This window comes from Rhinatrema bivittatum, chromosome 6 (genome assembly GCF_901001135.1).
Source record: "Rhinatrema bivittatum chromosome 6, aRhiBiv1.1, whole genome shotgun sequence".
In the NCBI taxonomy this organism is placed as follows: Eukaryota; Metazoa; Chordata; class Amphibia; order Gymnophiona; family Rhinatrematidae; genus Rhinatrema; species Rhinatrema bivittatum.
Genome location: NC_042620.1, coordinates 28,493,201 through 28,508,977, shown reverse-complemented (window position 1 = coordinate 28,508,977; position 15,777 = coordinate 28,493,201). Strand labels below are relative to the sequence as shown.

At 42.2% G+C, this 15,777-nt stretch overlaps 1 protein-coding gene across 1 annotated transcript in view; it reads right to left on the bottom strand.

The window, feature by feature from the left end:
- The window catches only part of GLI2 (GLI family zinc finger 2), a 465,629-nt gene that overhangs the window by 64,508 nt on the left and 385,344 nt on the right, over positions 1-15,777 (bottom strand). The gene's annotated exons all lie outside the window — the stretch shown is intronic.

Genomic DNA, 15,777 nt, shown 5'->3' with positions numbered 1-15,777 from the left:
TAAAGCCAATCAATGTCCTTCTTTAAGTTATTGATTTCTTCCCTCCCATGGGCATAGGGCAAGTAGATGGCTTCCCTCCCAATGTAGGTAAAGAATCTCCTCACAATATCTGAAGAGCACAAGTCCTTCTCCTCATCTCCTTTTTGGTATCAGGGTGATATCTTTTGCTCCTCTTCCCCAAATCTCCAGTAGATATTCATGGGCCCTGTTGAGGGCCATTCCAGTACCTTTTGGTCCCTCTCTTCTTCTCCTCTCCAAGATGTCTGTAAGTCATCCTCATCCTTGGATCCTAATGATCTCAGGTTCCTCTCGCATGAACGGAACCTCTCCCATTTGATGGTAAAGCAGGTATTAAATTAGCTTAACTGAATCCCAAATTACTGGGTACTCCAAACTTAAATAAATCAATCTCCAAATATAAAATCCACATCAAAAGGCTCCATGGAGGCAGAAAGTCAATTAATAGAAACATGAGAGAACAGCACAAGGCATACTGCCTCTGCAAAGCAAAGAGGGAATCCACATGGTAAAATGGTGGTCAGGCTCTGTAAGCCAGAGGGACACATCCATTACTAGCTTCCTCAAGGGGGAGCTGTAAACCCATGAAGTTACTAGTATGCCTCTCTCCACCTATTCTGACTATCTTCTATCTTACAGGATCTCTACAGGTGATTTCTGAAAGATGAGGAAGCAAGTTTCCCGGAACAGTGTTGGAGGTAACTTGTTCCATATTTTAAAGGCAGAGCAGCTGAATGTGTACAGTCTCAAAAATATGGACTTGTGCAAAATGGGGCTGTACTCTGAAGAAGAGATAGAAGGCTGGGAGAAGGCGGGTGAAGTGGAACAACAGTGAGCCCAATTAAAAGGAGCTATAATAATGGCGACAAACCTTTATGCAAGAAAGCTAAATAAAAGTGAGAAAAGGAAACCAATCTGGCTCTCCCAAGAAGTGGCTGAAACAAATACAGGGAAGAATACCTGCTGAAGTTGAAAGGAACAAGCAGAAGGAAATATTGCTAAGGATGTAAAACGAGGGGACAAAGGCGTTTTTAGGTATGTCAGAGAAAGGAGGAAGAGGAGAAGCGGACTTGTAAGACTGAAAGGTGACGAGGAGCAATGTGTGGAAAGAGAGGAGGAAAGAGCAGACTTCATCCAGTTCAGTGTTCCCTAAGGAAGACCTTGGAGGAGGATGGCTGCTGGTTGGCAAGCATAGGATGCAGGGTAGATACCAATGTGTGGATGGAACCAGCATGGAGGCAGATGAGATCCATCCCAGGACACCGAGGAAGCTCGGAGAGGTGCTGGCCAATCTGCTGAAGGACCTGTTCAACGGATCCTTGAAGACGGGAGCGGTGCCGCAAGATCGGAGATGGGCGGCTGTGGTCCCGCTCTGAAAATATGTACCTGCGCTTCAGTTTGTTTCTCCACCCATTCTGGAAAAGCACGCACGTGTATGTTACACGTGTAATAACCCAGAGACATACGTAGCGGCACGCCTTTCCTAAAGAATGTGCATACTCTGCTTGTGCAAATACTCACTCACACGTGTAATAGAAATCACCAGTTCACCAGCACCTCCACCAGTTCACCCAGACTTCCACCTCTTAATCCAGTCCTCGCAACCAAGAAACCACAGACAAAAAGACAAGTGCAATTTCACTTCCGAAACTTAATCAGCAGGCGTAGAGGCACATGGACAAGTCTGGCCATGCATGCAATTAGGCCACTCATACACCAGCAAGTTGTGCGCGCAGTTGTGAACCTGGCCACGGATTGCCCGTTATCCGCCCCCGTTTCCCCCATTAGCCCTTACGTGCAACAGCACAAGTACACTCGGACTCGCGATGTTTCCAAACTAGCATATGTGCAGGTTCCCCTGCAGCTCTTTGAAAATTACACCCGTAAGGAGTATAGAACAATTTTTAAAAATCTACTTATTTTGGGAGGACTTGGGTAATAAAATCTGCCAAATTATGAACCTGTCTTTAAACATATAGATGCTCCACCAGTACTGTCTGTTCATCTAAAAGTTAGCCAGTGGCGGAGCAGAGGTGATCTGGAGCAGAGGCAGCTACCTTGCTAACTTAGAGGGAAATTTATTAAGCCACAATAGTTTATTGCAGAAGGGGCAAAATATCACAAGGCGGTGTCCCTGCGATATTTGGTCTCTCCCCAATAAACTATGGTGGATGTAACACAGCGTGATTTTTTAAAAATTGTAGCACAAATAAGCGACAAAAAATTGCATCACGGTACTTCTCTTTCCCATGTGACGGTGGTCACTTTGGCTGGGGCCATCATCACTTAAAGGGCCAGTAGCCTGAAAAATGGCCCTTCCCCACGTAAGAAAAATCACTCCAGGGATCATTAGCGACTCCTGCCTGCCTCCGCTGCCCCAATGCCTACCAAGGTGTTACTGGCCCCCCCAAAAGAACAAATAAACTGATGCCAAATGTGCGGCAATGGCCTGCTCCCTTCCCCACCCCTCCCTTTAAACACAAAAATGGCCCCTTTGCATAGGAATCCCCAGCCCATCCCAACTCCCCATCCAAATATAATTAAATCCCTGGTGTCTAGGTTTTCCCACATCCCAACCCAAAACAATGGACCCTGGTGATCTGGGGGGTGGGAGGGGGGGCAGGTGGACAGCATCCTGTATCTCAAAATGCTGTCTTCGATAGTCAGCTAAGGGCCCAGGGTACTGCTTAGCCCCGGTGCTGGTCAATGACATTTTTCAAAGGGAATAGCCCTGGGAGTCTCGTCCTTGTTGCAAAAGGACAATGCAACAACTGGGGAGCAGGTCCTTGCTACAGGATCGCTTGCTGCTACACCAGGGTGATGATCTCCAACCAGGTGACCTTTCTCCTCCAAGGCAGCACCAGATCTGCCAGTCTGAAGTTGGGACTTGGCTGCTATGTCCCTGAAAGTTTCCTCTATAAACCTCTCTGTCTGCCTCAGCTCCTCCAGGTCTGCTACTCTATCCTCCAGAGATCAGACTCGTTCTCTGAGAGCCAGGAGCTCTTTGCATGGCATGCACATGTACAACTTCTGCTGCTAATCTTTCCCAATCTTATTCCCTGCTACAAACTGCTATTAACACCAAGTCCAACGTCTCCATTCCTTACGTTCTTTATCTCACCTGCCATTCTGTCTTCTGCACTGTCCACTACCCTTGAACGTCAATGTTTTCTTCCTCTCATCCAACCATCTCCGCTCTCCCTTTCAGCTTCTCATCTTTGTCTCTGTCACTCCTGCTCCGCCTCCTCTCAGCTGGGGATATCAATCCCAATCCTGGTCCTCCAAAGCAACTTTCTTCCCATTGGTGAATATCACTATTGCCCTTCTCCCTCTCTCATGGTCCCTGTGGAATGCCCACTCTGTTTCCAAGAAGCGTGCCTACATTAATGACCTCTTTATCTCTCACACTCTTCATCTCCTTGCCTTGACTTTCCCCTGAGGACTCTGCTTCAGCTGCTGCTCTCTGTCATGGAGGTTATCTTTTCTCCCACACAGCCCCATCAACCCCTTATTCCACCTCAGTCCCACTCTTTTTCTTCCTTTGAGGCTAACTCCAACTGCCTATTCACCCCACTACTGCACCAGATAGCTGTCATTTATCGACCCCCTGATAAATCCCTCCTTTTCCTTTCTCACTGGCTTTCCATGTTCTTTGACTCATCTTCACCTTTGCTTTTTATTGGTGACTTTAACTTCCATGTTGATGACCCCTCAGACTCTTATACCTCAAAACTCCTTTCATGAAACTCATTTGATTTCTGACTTTGCTCTACCGTCCCTACTCACAAGCATGGCCATTGCCTTGACCTAGTCATTTCCTCCGAGCGCTCTCTCTCTCTTCTGTACCTCAGTTCTTCCTATCTCAGACCATCATCTGATAACTTTTACCCCGACAGCCTCATCCATCCATCACCAACACCCTCAGGAATCTCCAAGCTGTGGACCCTTGTATCTTCTCCACTATTGTTTCATCTCTTCTTTCCTCCACTACATTGTCTGAGTCAGTTGAGGAAGTAGTTATTCTCCTCTGCTTTAAACACTCTCACTCCTACCTTTACCCGTCCTGTAAGCTGCATCAAACCCCAGCCTTAGCTCCCTCCTAGAATTTGTTACCTATGTTCCTGCGCCCATTCTGCCGAATTTCTCTGGCTAAAATCCCGTGCCCAGACTTCACACATTTCAAATTCATGCTGACCTCCTTCCAGTCTGCAATTGCACTTACCAAGCAAAACTACTCTGTTCATCTGATGAACTCTCTTGCATCCAACCTTTGCCATCTCTTTGCCTCACTCAATTCCCTTCTCAAACTTTCTTTGCCCTCCTGCCCCCTTCATGCTCTAACCAGACTATGACTGACTTCTTCCATGGCAAGATTCACAAAATTAGTTTTGAATTCCCATTAAGGCCACCTCTACCTCCCTCTCCACCACTTCTTTCTTGTCCTTTTCCTGATCTCCAACCTCTGTCCTCCTTTTCTGAAGTCACGGTGGAGGAAACTGCCCATCTTCTCTCCTCCTCCAAACTCACTACTTGTTCCTCTGAATCCATTCCCACTCAGTTCTTCAGCTCTCTTTCCCCTACAGTTAACCCTTCCGTCTTGTCACATCCTCAATCTCACACTTTCCACTGTCACTGTTTCTGCTGCCTTCAGACACCACTTCTCACCGGGCCCTATCTGTCCTGCCAACTATCATCCCATCTCCCTCCTCTCTTTTGCTTCCAAACTGCTTGAACGTGCTGTTCACCGCCACTGCTCCTCACATTGAGCCATCCCTCTCCATTGCAATCTGTTAAAAATCCAGATGCACGATTTATCATTCACCAAAGTCACTACACTCATATATCTCCTCTTCTCAGATCACAACATTGGCTTTCTATCTGTTCTCGCATACAGTTCAAGCTCCTCTTTCTCATCTACGAGAGCCTTCATTGCACAACTCCTCACTAATTCTCCTCTCTCCTCTCTCCCTACACCCCTATATAGCACTCTGCTCATCAGGCACGTCACTCCTATATATGCCCTTCTCCTCTACTGCCAATTCCCAACTCTGAGATCTCCATCTGGCTGCACCCTATGCTTGGAACAGACTTCCTGAGTTGGTGCATGATGCTCCTTCGCTTACCTTATTAAATTCTATCTAAAAACCCATCTTTTTTCAGGCTGCTTTTAAATCTTAACTTCTGATTGCTCTGCTTAGAGCTTCATTTAAATTTTAACCATTTTCCTAATAAATGACTGTAAGCTCTACAGAGCAGGGACGGTCTCATATGTTTTTGTGCAGCGCTACATATGTCAAGTAGTATTACAGGACTGTTAAGTGGTAGAAGTAGTAGTAATTGTATGAAAGGTAATTATTAATATACTCAAAATGCTGACTTTGACACATTGTCTAATGTGCACACAGTAACTGGAGGTTTCCTTTAAAATGCTCTGCAAAATGGTGCTAGACAGGATTTCATAGTAGGTTAAATATAAAGCAAACTTTGTTTAACTAACCAGCTGCTTGCTAAAGACATAACAAGGTCATCTGACAGTCTGTCTCTTGGGTTTATTTGGGGCTGTAATGAAGAGATGCAAATAATTAAAAACATTTCGATATTCTTTCACATGCCACAGTTGGTGAAACTGATTAAAAGCAGAGACTGCAGATTAGCTTGAGCAGCAGAGTCAAACTCTGAGGAGTCCATTTTCACACCCTAAAAGTTGTCTCATGGTCAGAGGCCAATTTTTTTTTTTTACAGGAAAGCACCATGAGGAAACCATAAATGACATGTGTACTACTTCAAAACAATAATAAGCCCTGTGTACTGCAGACTGCCTTCTCAGAAGGAAAAGAAAGTTGTTTGTAGAGCGAGCTTCAGATTTCTTGAAAGCTGACTTCCTGCTCCTCTCAGCCTTGGGGTGGAAGGGAAGTTCAGCTGCCGAGCCCATTCTCAGTCTGTGCGGGGGGGGGGGGGGGGGTCCGTATAGGACCCTGGGGTCGTTTAACTTTTTCCTTGACAATCTAGGGAAAGGAGGCAATGACTGAGGTGAACAGATCTGCAGGAGACACAAAAATCCTTCAAGGTGGTTGAAACCCAAGCAGACGGTTAGGAACCGCCAGGCTGGAGAACTAGGCCCCTCTCGGTGGCAGATTCAATTTAACGTGGACAGATGCAGGAGTGATGCGTCGGGGAGAGGGGGGCGGGAATAATTCCCGTTTCAGCACAACACTGGGTTCCATATTAGAAGTTAGCACCCGAACAAAGGATTTCGGGGGTCGCCGTGAACAATATGTTCAGATTCTCGGCTTCAGTGTGAAGCATCAGTGGAAAAAAAAAGCAAACAGAATATTCAGAACTATTCAGAGAGGAAATGAGAATAAAAGTGAGACAATCATAACGCCTCTGCATATACAGTATCTACGGAGTTCTGATCATCCCCAATTAAAAAAAAATATATATTTAGCACAGCTAGAGAAAGTACCGGAAGGGCAACTGAAAATGATAAGGGGGATGGAAACGATCCCTTGTGAAGGAAGGTTAAACATGTTAGGGTTCGTTAGTGCGAGTGACCCGGCGGAGATATGATACGGACGATTAATAAAATCTCACACACGTCGTGGAACAGGTTAAAGGTGCATGATTATTTACCCTTCAAAAATCACTAGGGTGGGGGGACAGACGCTCCATGAAACTAACAGAGGTAACAGATTTAAAACAAAATTAAGGATGTGCTTTTTTTTTTTTTTTTTTTTTACAGTCAATTAAGTTGTGGACTTTTTCGCCGGAGGATGCGGTGAAGGTTAATAATAAGCTGGGTTTAAAAAAGGTTCGTATAATATGTCTAGATAATACTTGTGGGGGAGGACATGAGAGGTTTGAGAGAATGAGAGAGAGAAAATGAGTGAAACTTGTGAATGAAAGTAAAGAGACAGATGAGATAAGTGAGATAAGGTGAACACCGGAGATTACTTTTTTCCTTTGGATTGGTGGTGGTTTGTTTTGATAGGGTAAGATTAGAAGGTTGGCTCAAGCCATCTTTTCTGATTTTTTTTCTGAGCGTAAATTTGGTTTCTTTCTTTAAAGAGTCAAAATTGCTCCTTCAGCAAGTAATGGGAGCTGCGTGGCTGGGGCAGTCTTCTGGTACAAATGTTTGCGAGTCTTGAGCAGGATTAAATAAAAGACAAACGTATTGGAATACATAGGCATTTGTAAGTATGCTCAAAGGTAAAGTATTAACAATTATTAGCCAGAAAGGCACAGGCGTAGCTACCAGTGGGGGCAGAGAGGGGATCGTCCCTCTGGGATCTGCCTCGTGCTTTTGAGCGACCTGAACCAGCATCTGTCGGAGTCAAGATGCTGTGGGCCCGACGGACCGCTGGCACTCCTTTTGTTCAATGCTCCATTTGCAATTCATATGGGGGTCATTTTCAAACGGATTTACATGCTTAAAACTGGGTTTTAGGCATGTAGATGGGTTTCTGAAAATTGCTACAATATCTGCAATTAAATTGCCCATCGGTTTTACCCGCGTTACGTGCACTTTAAACATGTAAATGGGGTTTTTGAAAATTGCTGCGACAGCGTGTTACATTTACATGCTTAACTCTTTTGAAAATTACCTCCACTGGTTTTAAAAGGGGGAGGGGGGACAGCAGTGCTGGGTGAAGGCTACTAAATAAGGATTATCCCCAGGGGAATAAGTACGATGGCTTGTAATTCACTGTAATATTTGTGCTGTGTGGCTTGGTGTTTTGTTACGTCAGGCTGTTTTGTTATTTATTGTTGTTTTAAAGATTATAATTTGTTATATGTTTTATATATAGATATATATATATATGTATTTTTTTAGGTTTTAACCAAAAACCTACAAAACACCCCAATGCAAACAAAGCAAAGCAAGATAAGCACCAGAAAAACACCACTTCCCCATGTGTTCTCCCTTTACCTGCCTTGGATCCTTCACTGTAACCTTTTCCACACTGATGACTGCTCTGCTGCACAAATGTATGTATTTAATTCAGCCGGAAAAGGTATCCAGCAATAGGGCCTGCGTAGTGGAAACACCTATTAACACGGATATTTGTACTCTCAAATGAACTCCTAATTAGCTGGGAGAGAAATACAAACGCCTAGGAATGGAAGCCCTGTATGCATGCTTTGAGCCCCTGGGAATATGTATAATCTAAGAAAAAATACATGAAAACATTATTTTGAGCCCAGTATTCAAAGCCAGATAAGCAGAGACCTATCCGGGTAAGTGGTGGCTGCTCAATATCCAGCTACGTTCAGCAGCCGACCAATTAGACAGATAAGTCACTAAGTAGGAACCCTGATAAGTTGTGGGCAGGCAGTGGGCGGATTTGGGCAGCACTACTTATCCGTTTAACTTTCACTGATCTGAAGAAGTCAGATCTGCCACAGAGCAGGTCGAACTTAGCCCTATATGGACTTATCCGGCTAAGCGGCGATTTTGACGGGGATATTTATTTATTTATTTTATTTAAAAACTTTTCTATACCGTCGTTTAGTGATGCACCATCACAACGGTTTACAAATAGGCACATAAATAAGTTTAAAATTAATTTTACTTTAACCAGAGGGTGCCGTAGTTGTTCAGATACATGATTCGGTATTATAAGCTATATGGAAAGTGTATTAAAATTCTCTTTATGAGCTAACCGAAGATGCGGTATACTGTAATTCTTTAACTTAATACTTAAGATTGATAAAATAAAAATAAAAACACACATATGTTCTCAGGTGACTTTTGCCTGTGTGTATAAGTCCTTTTCTTGTTTCTTAGTAACACCTATTTCCCATTCTCACTTTGAAAAGCCTTTTTGAAAAGCCATGTTTTTAAGCCTTTTTTGAAAAGTTTTTGATCCCTCATTAGTCTTATTTCGGGTGGCATTGAATTCCATAATATAGGGCCGGCTAACGACAGTGCTCTCTCCCTTACTTGTGTTAGTTTAGCTGTCTTTACAGAGGGTATGGTTAGTAAGGCTTTATTTGCTGATCTGAGATTTCTTTGGGGAACATGTAGTCTTAATGCAGTGTTTAACCAATCAGTATTTTCTTCATTAATTAACTTGTGGATTGTGCAAGTGTTTTAAATTGTACTCTTTGTTCGATTGGCAGCCAGTGTAATTCGGCAAGAGTTTGAGTGATGTGGTCCCTTCTACTTTTTCCAGTTAGGATTCTGGCTGCAGAGTTCTGTAATATTTGGAGTGGTCTTAGCGTTGAATGTGGTAATCCAAGGAAGAGTGTGTTACAATAGTCTGTGCTAGCGAAAATAAGTGCTTGAAGAACAGTTCGAAAGTGCGCTTGGGTTAGTAGTGGTTTTAGCCTTCTAAGGACCATTAGTTTCGCGTACCCCTCTCTGACTTTCAATGATATGTGTTGTTTGAGGTTGATTTCATTGTCAATTATTACTCCTAGGTTTTGAGTTTTTTCGGTTAGTTCCACTATCTGATTGTTTCTGAGTTTGATGGGATTCTGGATGAATTCAGTTGTTTTTCGTTCAAGGTGTATGAATTCTGTTTTTTCAATATTAATTAAAAATATTCAGCAGCATAGCCATCAATCTCATTGTCTTTGAATTTTGGGCCCAATGGCTAATGTGAAATGTTACGCTTTTGGTTGCTCTTAATTTTACTTTCTCTTCTTTCTTTATACCTATCAGCTTCTTTAGAGAAGTTATCCCAGTTTGAGGCCATTTTTTATTGGATGTGGTCAGTTTTTACACGTCGTTGCTGTTTGTGTTGGACTTATGATTTGTATGCATTTTGATGCACCATTTTCAGTATCTGATGTTCCAAAGATTTGCCGGTTCTAACTTGCCTGGAGTGCAGCAGTGTTTAGGCTCGTAGCTGTCGCGTGCACAAAGGAGCGATTCAGCCAGTTCTAGCCAGTTGAAGAAGACCCGGTATTGAGTATTTTTTTTTCATTATTATATATTCGGCGAGTTCTTATAAGAACTGTTAGCTTGCTGTATTGCTTCTTGTCTTTTGTCAATATGAATTAGGCATGAGCGTTATAAGAATCTTCCCCTTCACCAATGTAACATTCAGAGAATGCTTGCTAGAAGTCATCCGCGGACCTTGACTTCACTCATTAATCTTGATGCTGCATCCACTGCTCGTATTCCCTCTCTATCATACTGATCACCAGTCAATCTATTCGTAAGAAGATTCCTGTTCTCACTGACTTACTGAAAGATAAACAAACTGATATATTATGTACCACTGAAACATAACTATATGCTTCTTATTCAGTGTTCCTTAACCAGCTGCATTTACCTTCATTACTGATTTTTCTCAGTTCCGTCTTAATAAACGCAGTGGTTGTTAAAGACATTCTGTACTTGAAAGTGGTTAAGACTGATGATATTCCTCACTTGAACTTTTCTGGTACCTTCCAGAACTAACTGGTGGTTATGCTTAGTCCATAGCCCACCTGGTTTTCTGAGTTATTATCATTCGGTGCTGACTGAGCCTTTGTTCTCAGTAGAAGCTGACACTAAAAATGCCATGCTGCTTGGTGATTTTAATCTTCTTTTAGAGCTTAACCCTCCTCCTAACCCTCTGGAAGATATTTTAAACAATATCTCCAGGCTAAGGTGGGTTCATTCGTCCATGCATAAATTGGGTCACACTTTGGATCAGGTATTTATTCATAACTGGTCCATTAATGTCTACATTGGTCCCTTGGTCCGATCATTTCTGATTGCACTAAAGGTTAGGCTCTCCAAGGCAAGATGTCTTTCCATCCATCTCCTGTATTGTTTATATGTGGCCTCATATAGAAACTGACCAGTTGCGGGATATCTGGCTCCCAAAACTCAAAGATGTTACTATTGCTGACTCTGACTCCGCTGTTCTAAGGTGGCAGGATTCCTTTGAGGACCTTTACTAGCCACAGGAATCATAAAGCCCCTTGCTATACCACTGCAAATCTAAAACCCCTATGAACTTTGATGCCTGTAAACAGAAGCTTGGGAATTATAAACAGATGATTAAAAAAGACTATTTTTCTGCCCGTATGCATTAAGCCCCAATGCAACCACGTGAGCTCTTTCATAGAGTTAAAATCTATGGCGTCTGACTGTTCAACAGACAGGTGTGAGTGAGGAATTAGCTAATTTTTTAAGATTAAATTAAGCAACTTGCTGAAAAATTAATTAGTGACTCCAAAACTCAATTTTACAGAACTACTAGATGGAGAATCTCTTTGGAAACAGTTTGAGCTTACAACATCAGTTGATGTTTCACAAATTATCAGTCAGCTAAAGGATAATTATTGTCTTCTTAACTCATGTTCTAGCCTATTGTTTAAGGCCCTGCAAGAAGACTTATGTGGCTTTATTGCTAAGCTAATTAATGTTTATCTGACATACGGTCATTTACCTAACTCAATCAAAGTAGCTTCTGATGTCCTGCGCGTTTGGACCCGGTGAAATTGTGGAATTATGGCCCAATTTCATCTCTATCTGTTTTGACAAAAGTTATTGAGAAGGTTGTAATCAAACCGTTATATGATTATATTGAAAACAATGACCTATTGGATGACTCGCACTTTGATTTTCGTGCTGCTCATAGCACAGAGACTTTGTTATTGTCCACCTCTGATTTGTTCTTCCATGGTTTTTGATTCAGGTTCCAAGTTTTTTGGGGAGTTTTGCTTGACATTACCTTGGCTTTTGACACTTTAAACCACTCTATTTGATTGAATGATTAAAAATAATAGGCATTGTCTCTGCAATTTTCCACTGGTTTAGAGTGTATTTGCATGACTGATCAGAAAGAGTTTGCCTGGGGAAGCCAAGCTCCTCAGTTAAGCCTTTATCTACAGGTTCTTCACTTTCAGCCACTCTTCAATATTTGTACCTTTCCACTTTTTTCAATTGTTGGCTGATTTCAGTGTGGGATGTAAATTATACAGCGATGAGGTTCCGTTTTTCCTCCCCGTTTTCTCCACAATTAATGATGCGTTGACTAAAATTTATCGTTGTTTATCAATGGTTGGCTGTCCTGAAATAAGCTAGTATTAAATCTCAGTAAGACTGAGATTATCGTGCTTGCTCGTTTTCCTCCGACAGAAGCACTCTCTTTTCTACTCAATAATCTTCAGATACCCACTTCTAAACCGGCGTGATGTGCCCCACGAACGTCGGTATATTAAAAGTTGTTAAATAAATAAAATAAATAAATAATCACGTACACAATCTGGGTATCAAAATGGATTCAGCATTATCTTTATGCCCTCGTTACAAATCCATTTTTCAAGCATAGGCGGTTACATAATGTAAAACCTTTCCTGCCCGATAACAATTCTTGCACAATTATTCATGTACTAGTGATGACACTGCTTGATTATTGCAATTCATTGTGTTTGGGCTTGCCTACAGACACTCCAATTAGTACAGAATACTGCTGTGTGGCACATTTCTAGCAGTAAGACTCTGGGACGTATTACCCCAGCTTTGACAAGCCTTCATTGGTTTCAAGTTGCTGGAAAATGAAGTTTAAAATTGCAATGATTGTTTTTAAAGCTACAAATGAATCAGTTTTAAAAATATACCATCCTTCCCGAAAGCTAAGATCTTTTCACAGCTTACTTGAGGCACCTTCTGTGAGGCTTCTTAGATTAGCTGAATCTCAGGGGCAAATGTTTGCTGTGTTGGGCCCTCTTTCATGGAATTCTTTGCCAGACGAGCTGAAACATCGATGACAGAATTTTGGAAACTGCTTAAGGCACACCTTTCTTCTCAGGCTTTAACCAGATAATTAAAATGAGTCCTTGTGACTGCTAATATTAGAGCAAAAGATTCAGGCAGCTTTTGGAAAATTCTAGCAGTATGGGCATCTGCTATAATATTCGGTGAAACTTGTGATTTTGGTCCTAGTTTATAGCCTAGGTAAGATCAGGTAGGACATGGGCTGTATTAATTGACTATAAGGACTGGCTGTAATAATGTTATTATTGTCTGTTCTAACATTTGTTTTATGATGTGTTATTTTTTCATATATGTAATTTGTTGTATGCAATATCCTGAAAACCAGACCTGTTTGTAGCTCTTGAGGACTGGAGTTGTTCTATTGCATATTAAACATTTCTTTTCAGCTTCTCACGGGTCAGATCGCACAGAAACTCTTAATTCTGCTTATTCATTTCCAAGCCAATTAACCATTGCCAATTTTCTCATTCCATTCATGCCATCACTTTTCCCTCTTCTGCTTCATCTGTAGAAGCATCCTCTGCATTCAACCTGGCCGATCTTTTCTACTCCAAAATCTCTAGCATTACTATTTCTCACTCTCCACATTTTTACAACTTAACAGGACCTCAGATGAATCCTAATACCCTCGCTTCTAACATTCCCCTCCCTTGATGACTCCCAATATTTCCTCATCTTCACCTTCCTTTTCTCTGTATTACCCATTCCTTTGCACATAGTTTAACTCTTCTCTTTAAAGTTGCCATCACCTATCCTATACTTACAAAACAAATCCCCGCCGATCCTTAAAATCCCATCTTTTGCCTTCAATCAACTTTGTTATACTCTTTCCCATTAGAAGCACAAGTTAAATTACAATATAGAAATACAAAATTAAAATACAATGCAAATCAAGAGAACAAAAGGTATAGAATTGGTTATGAGTAAAACAGATAATATAATAAACAGTGTTAAAAATAAATATTAGTAAAACAGTGAAAGGTTCTTGCAACATCTCGGAAATTCAACGTTTCTGCAACTTACTCATTCTCTCAGCCACTCCTCAAACTTAAAAAACAAAAACCCGCCATTCTTAGAATGTTTTCCTGGGTCCTCTGCACGAAGACTGGTTCCCTCTGAAGGGCTCTAGAGACCAGAGATGACCTACAGCATTCTGGGGCAATACCTTCCGTCCAGAGGTCATTTTGGGACACATGAGAATTATTCCTTTTCGCTAAAAGATAAAAGGCGGCCATTTTTGACAGTCACTTCAAAAGAGACTTCCAGTGTTATTTTATTGATAGGAGAGGGCAGGGAAATCGTGTTTTCTTTTGTTTCTTTGTTTCAATTGGGTTTTTTTAACTTGGGTTTCAGTTGGTTAACTTTATTTCAGTTTGTTTCATTTATTGAAATAAAATAAACATTAAATTAAAAAAACAAACAAACAAAAAACTGCCCCCTCTCCTACCAGCAAAATTACCACCACCATCACCCTAAGCTTTTGCCATCAGCCCTCCACGCTCCCAGAGGTCACCGACCCCCTTTCTTGGGGGCCTGTGAAGTAGAAAGGGGCAGGAGAAGTCCCCATTCACCCCTGCTCTTCCGGGTCCCAGTTTGGAAATCGCATTGGCCGGCTCTGAAGCTGCTGCCACTTTGTCGTTTGGCCTAATGCTGTTCGCTTGATGCCATTTTTGAACCGGGATTCGGTGGGGCAGGAGCAACTGGAGATCGCAGACCCCAGGAAGGAGGGTAAGAGACTTCTGGAGGCAGAGTTCATAGGGAAGACCTGGGGAGCAGGGTTTCATTTTGCTGTTTTGGCAGCTCTCAGAGTTTTTTTTTTAATTGACTTTAGTTTTGAATTTCAGAGGGTTTGGGGTTTTTTTGTTTTAGAAGATGTAAAGCAGAATCGTTTTCCCACATTTTGCATTTAATTTGAAAATAACTGGGCAGCCCTGTTTACTGAGGAAGAAAGAAATGCAATCATAATTTCTTTGCAAACAATAGGGATAGAAAGAAGCTAAAGACAAGACACACGTACATACTTTGGGCATTGCAGTGTTTTAGGTACAAATTAGCAAATAAGTGGCCTTCTTTGGCAGGCTGGATGGCACAATGGCAGTGCCCAGCACAGCTCTGCCAGAGACCCAAGTTTCAGTTCCTGGACCCGATTTCTGCTCCTTGGTTCTGGCAGGGGCTGGGGATGCAGCACTCACCGCTCTTTATAGGGCGCCTGGACCGCAGCTGGGGTGCGGCGCCTGCTGACTGAGTACGGGGGCACTTGTGCCGGGCTTTGGGGTAAACCATGGCTCTCGTTTCTGAGCCAGAGAATTGTTGATGTAAGGGCTGATTTAGATTGGGGGGGGCGAGAGAAGGATATTGGGGGAAATTCCTGGACAACTGTCCATGAAGGCTGGAGCCCCAGTAGGGGGCACTTCCAACTGAGCCAGAAGCCTAAAGAAGCAGGAGGAAGCTGCTGGACAAAAATAAAGAAAGAAACATTTCTGACCCCCTAATAGAGGGAATCGTTAGCGGTGGATTTTCCTCCCACCATATCTTTTTCATATTCAAAAAACAAACCTTGAAAAATAAGTGGAGGAGTAACCTAGTGGTTATAGCAGGAGGCTGCGAATCAAGAAAGCCAGGGTTCAAATCCTACTAACGTTCCTTGCTACCTTGGGCAAGTCACTTGTCTCAGGTACAAACTTAGGGGCCTATTGACTAAAGATTGTCTTCCAATTTGTGGCTTAGTAAATAGGGCCCAGGAACAGATAAATGCCTGCTGTATCTGAATGTGATTTGATTTCAAATGACTGACCTGTCACAAAAGGCCAAATATAATTAAAAAAATATATATATATATATATTTTTTTTTTTTTCTAATACGAGACAATTCTACCCATCGCACAGTCCTCCGACGTGATGGTGATTTAAAGGGAGTGGGACTGAAATCAGCAAACTGTGATTTTTCTGATACAAGAGGCAACTAAAAGGTCAACAGTTTGTTTTTTTTTAAGGGGATCACAGCAAATTCCTTGCGACAGCCTAGGAAAGCAAGCAAA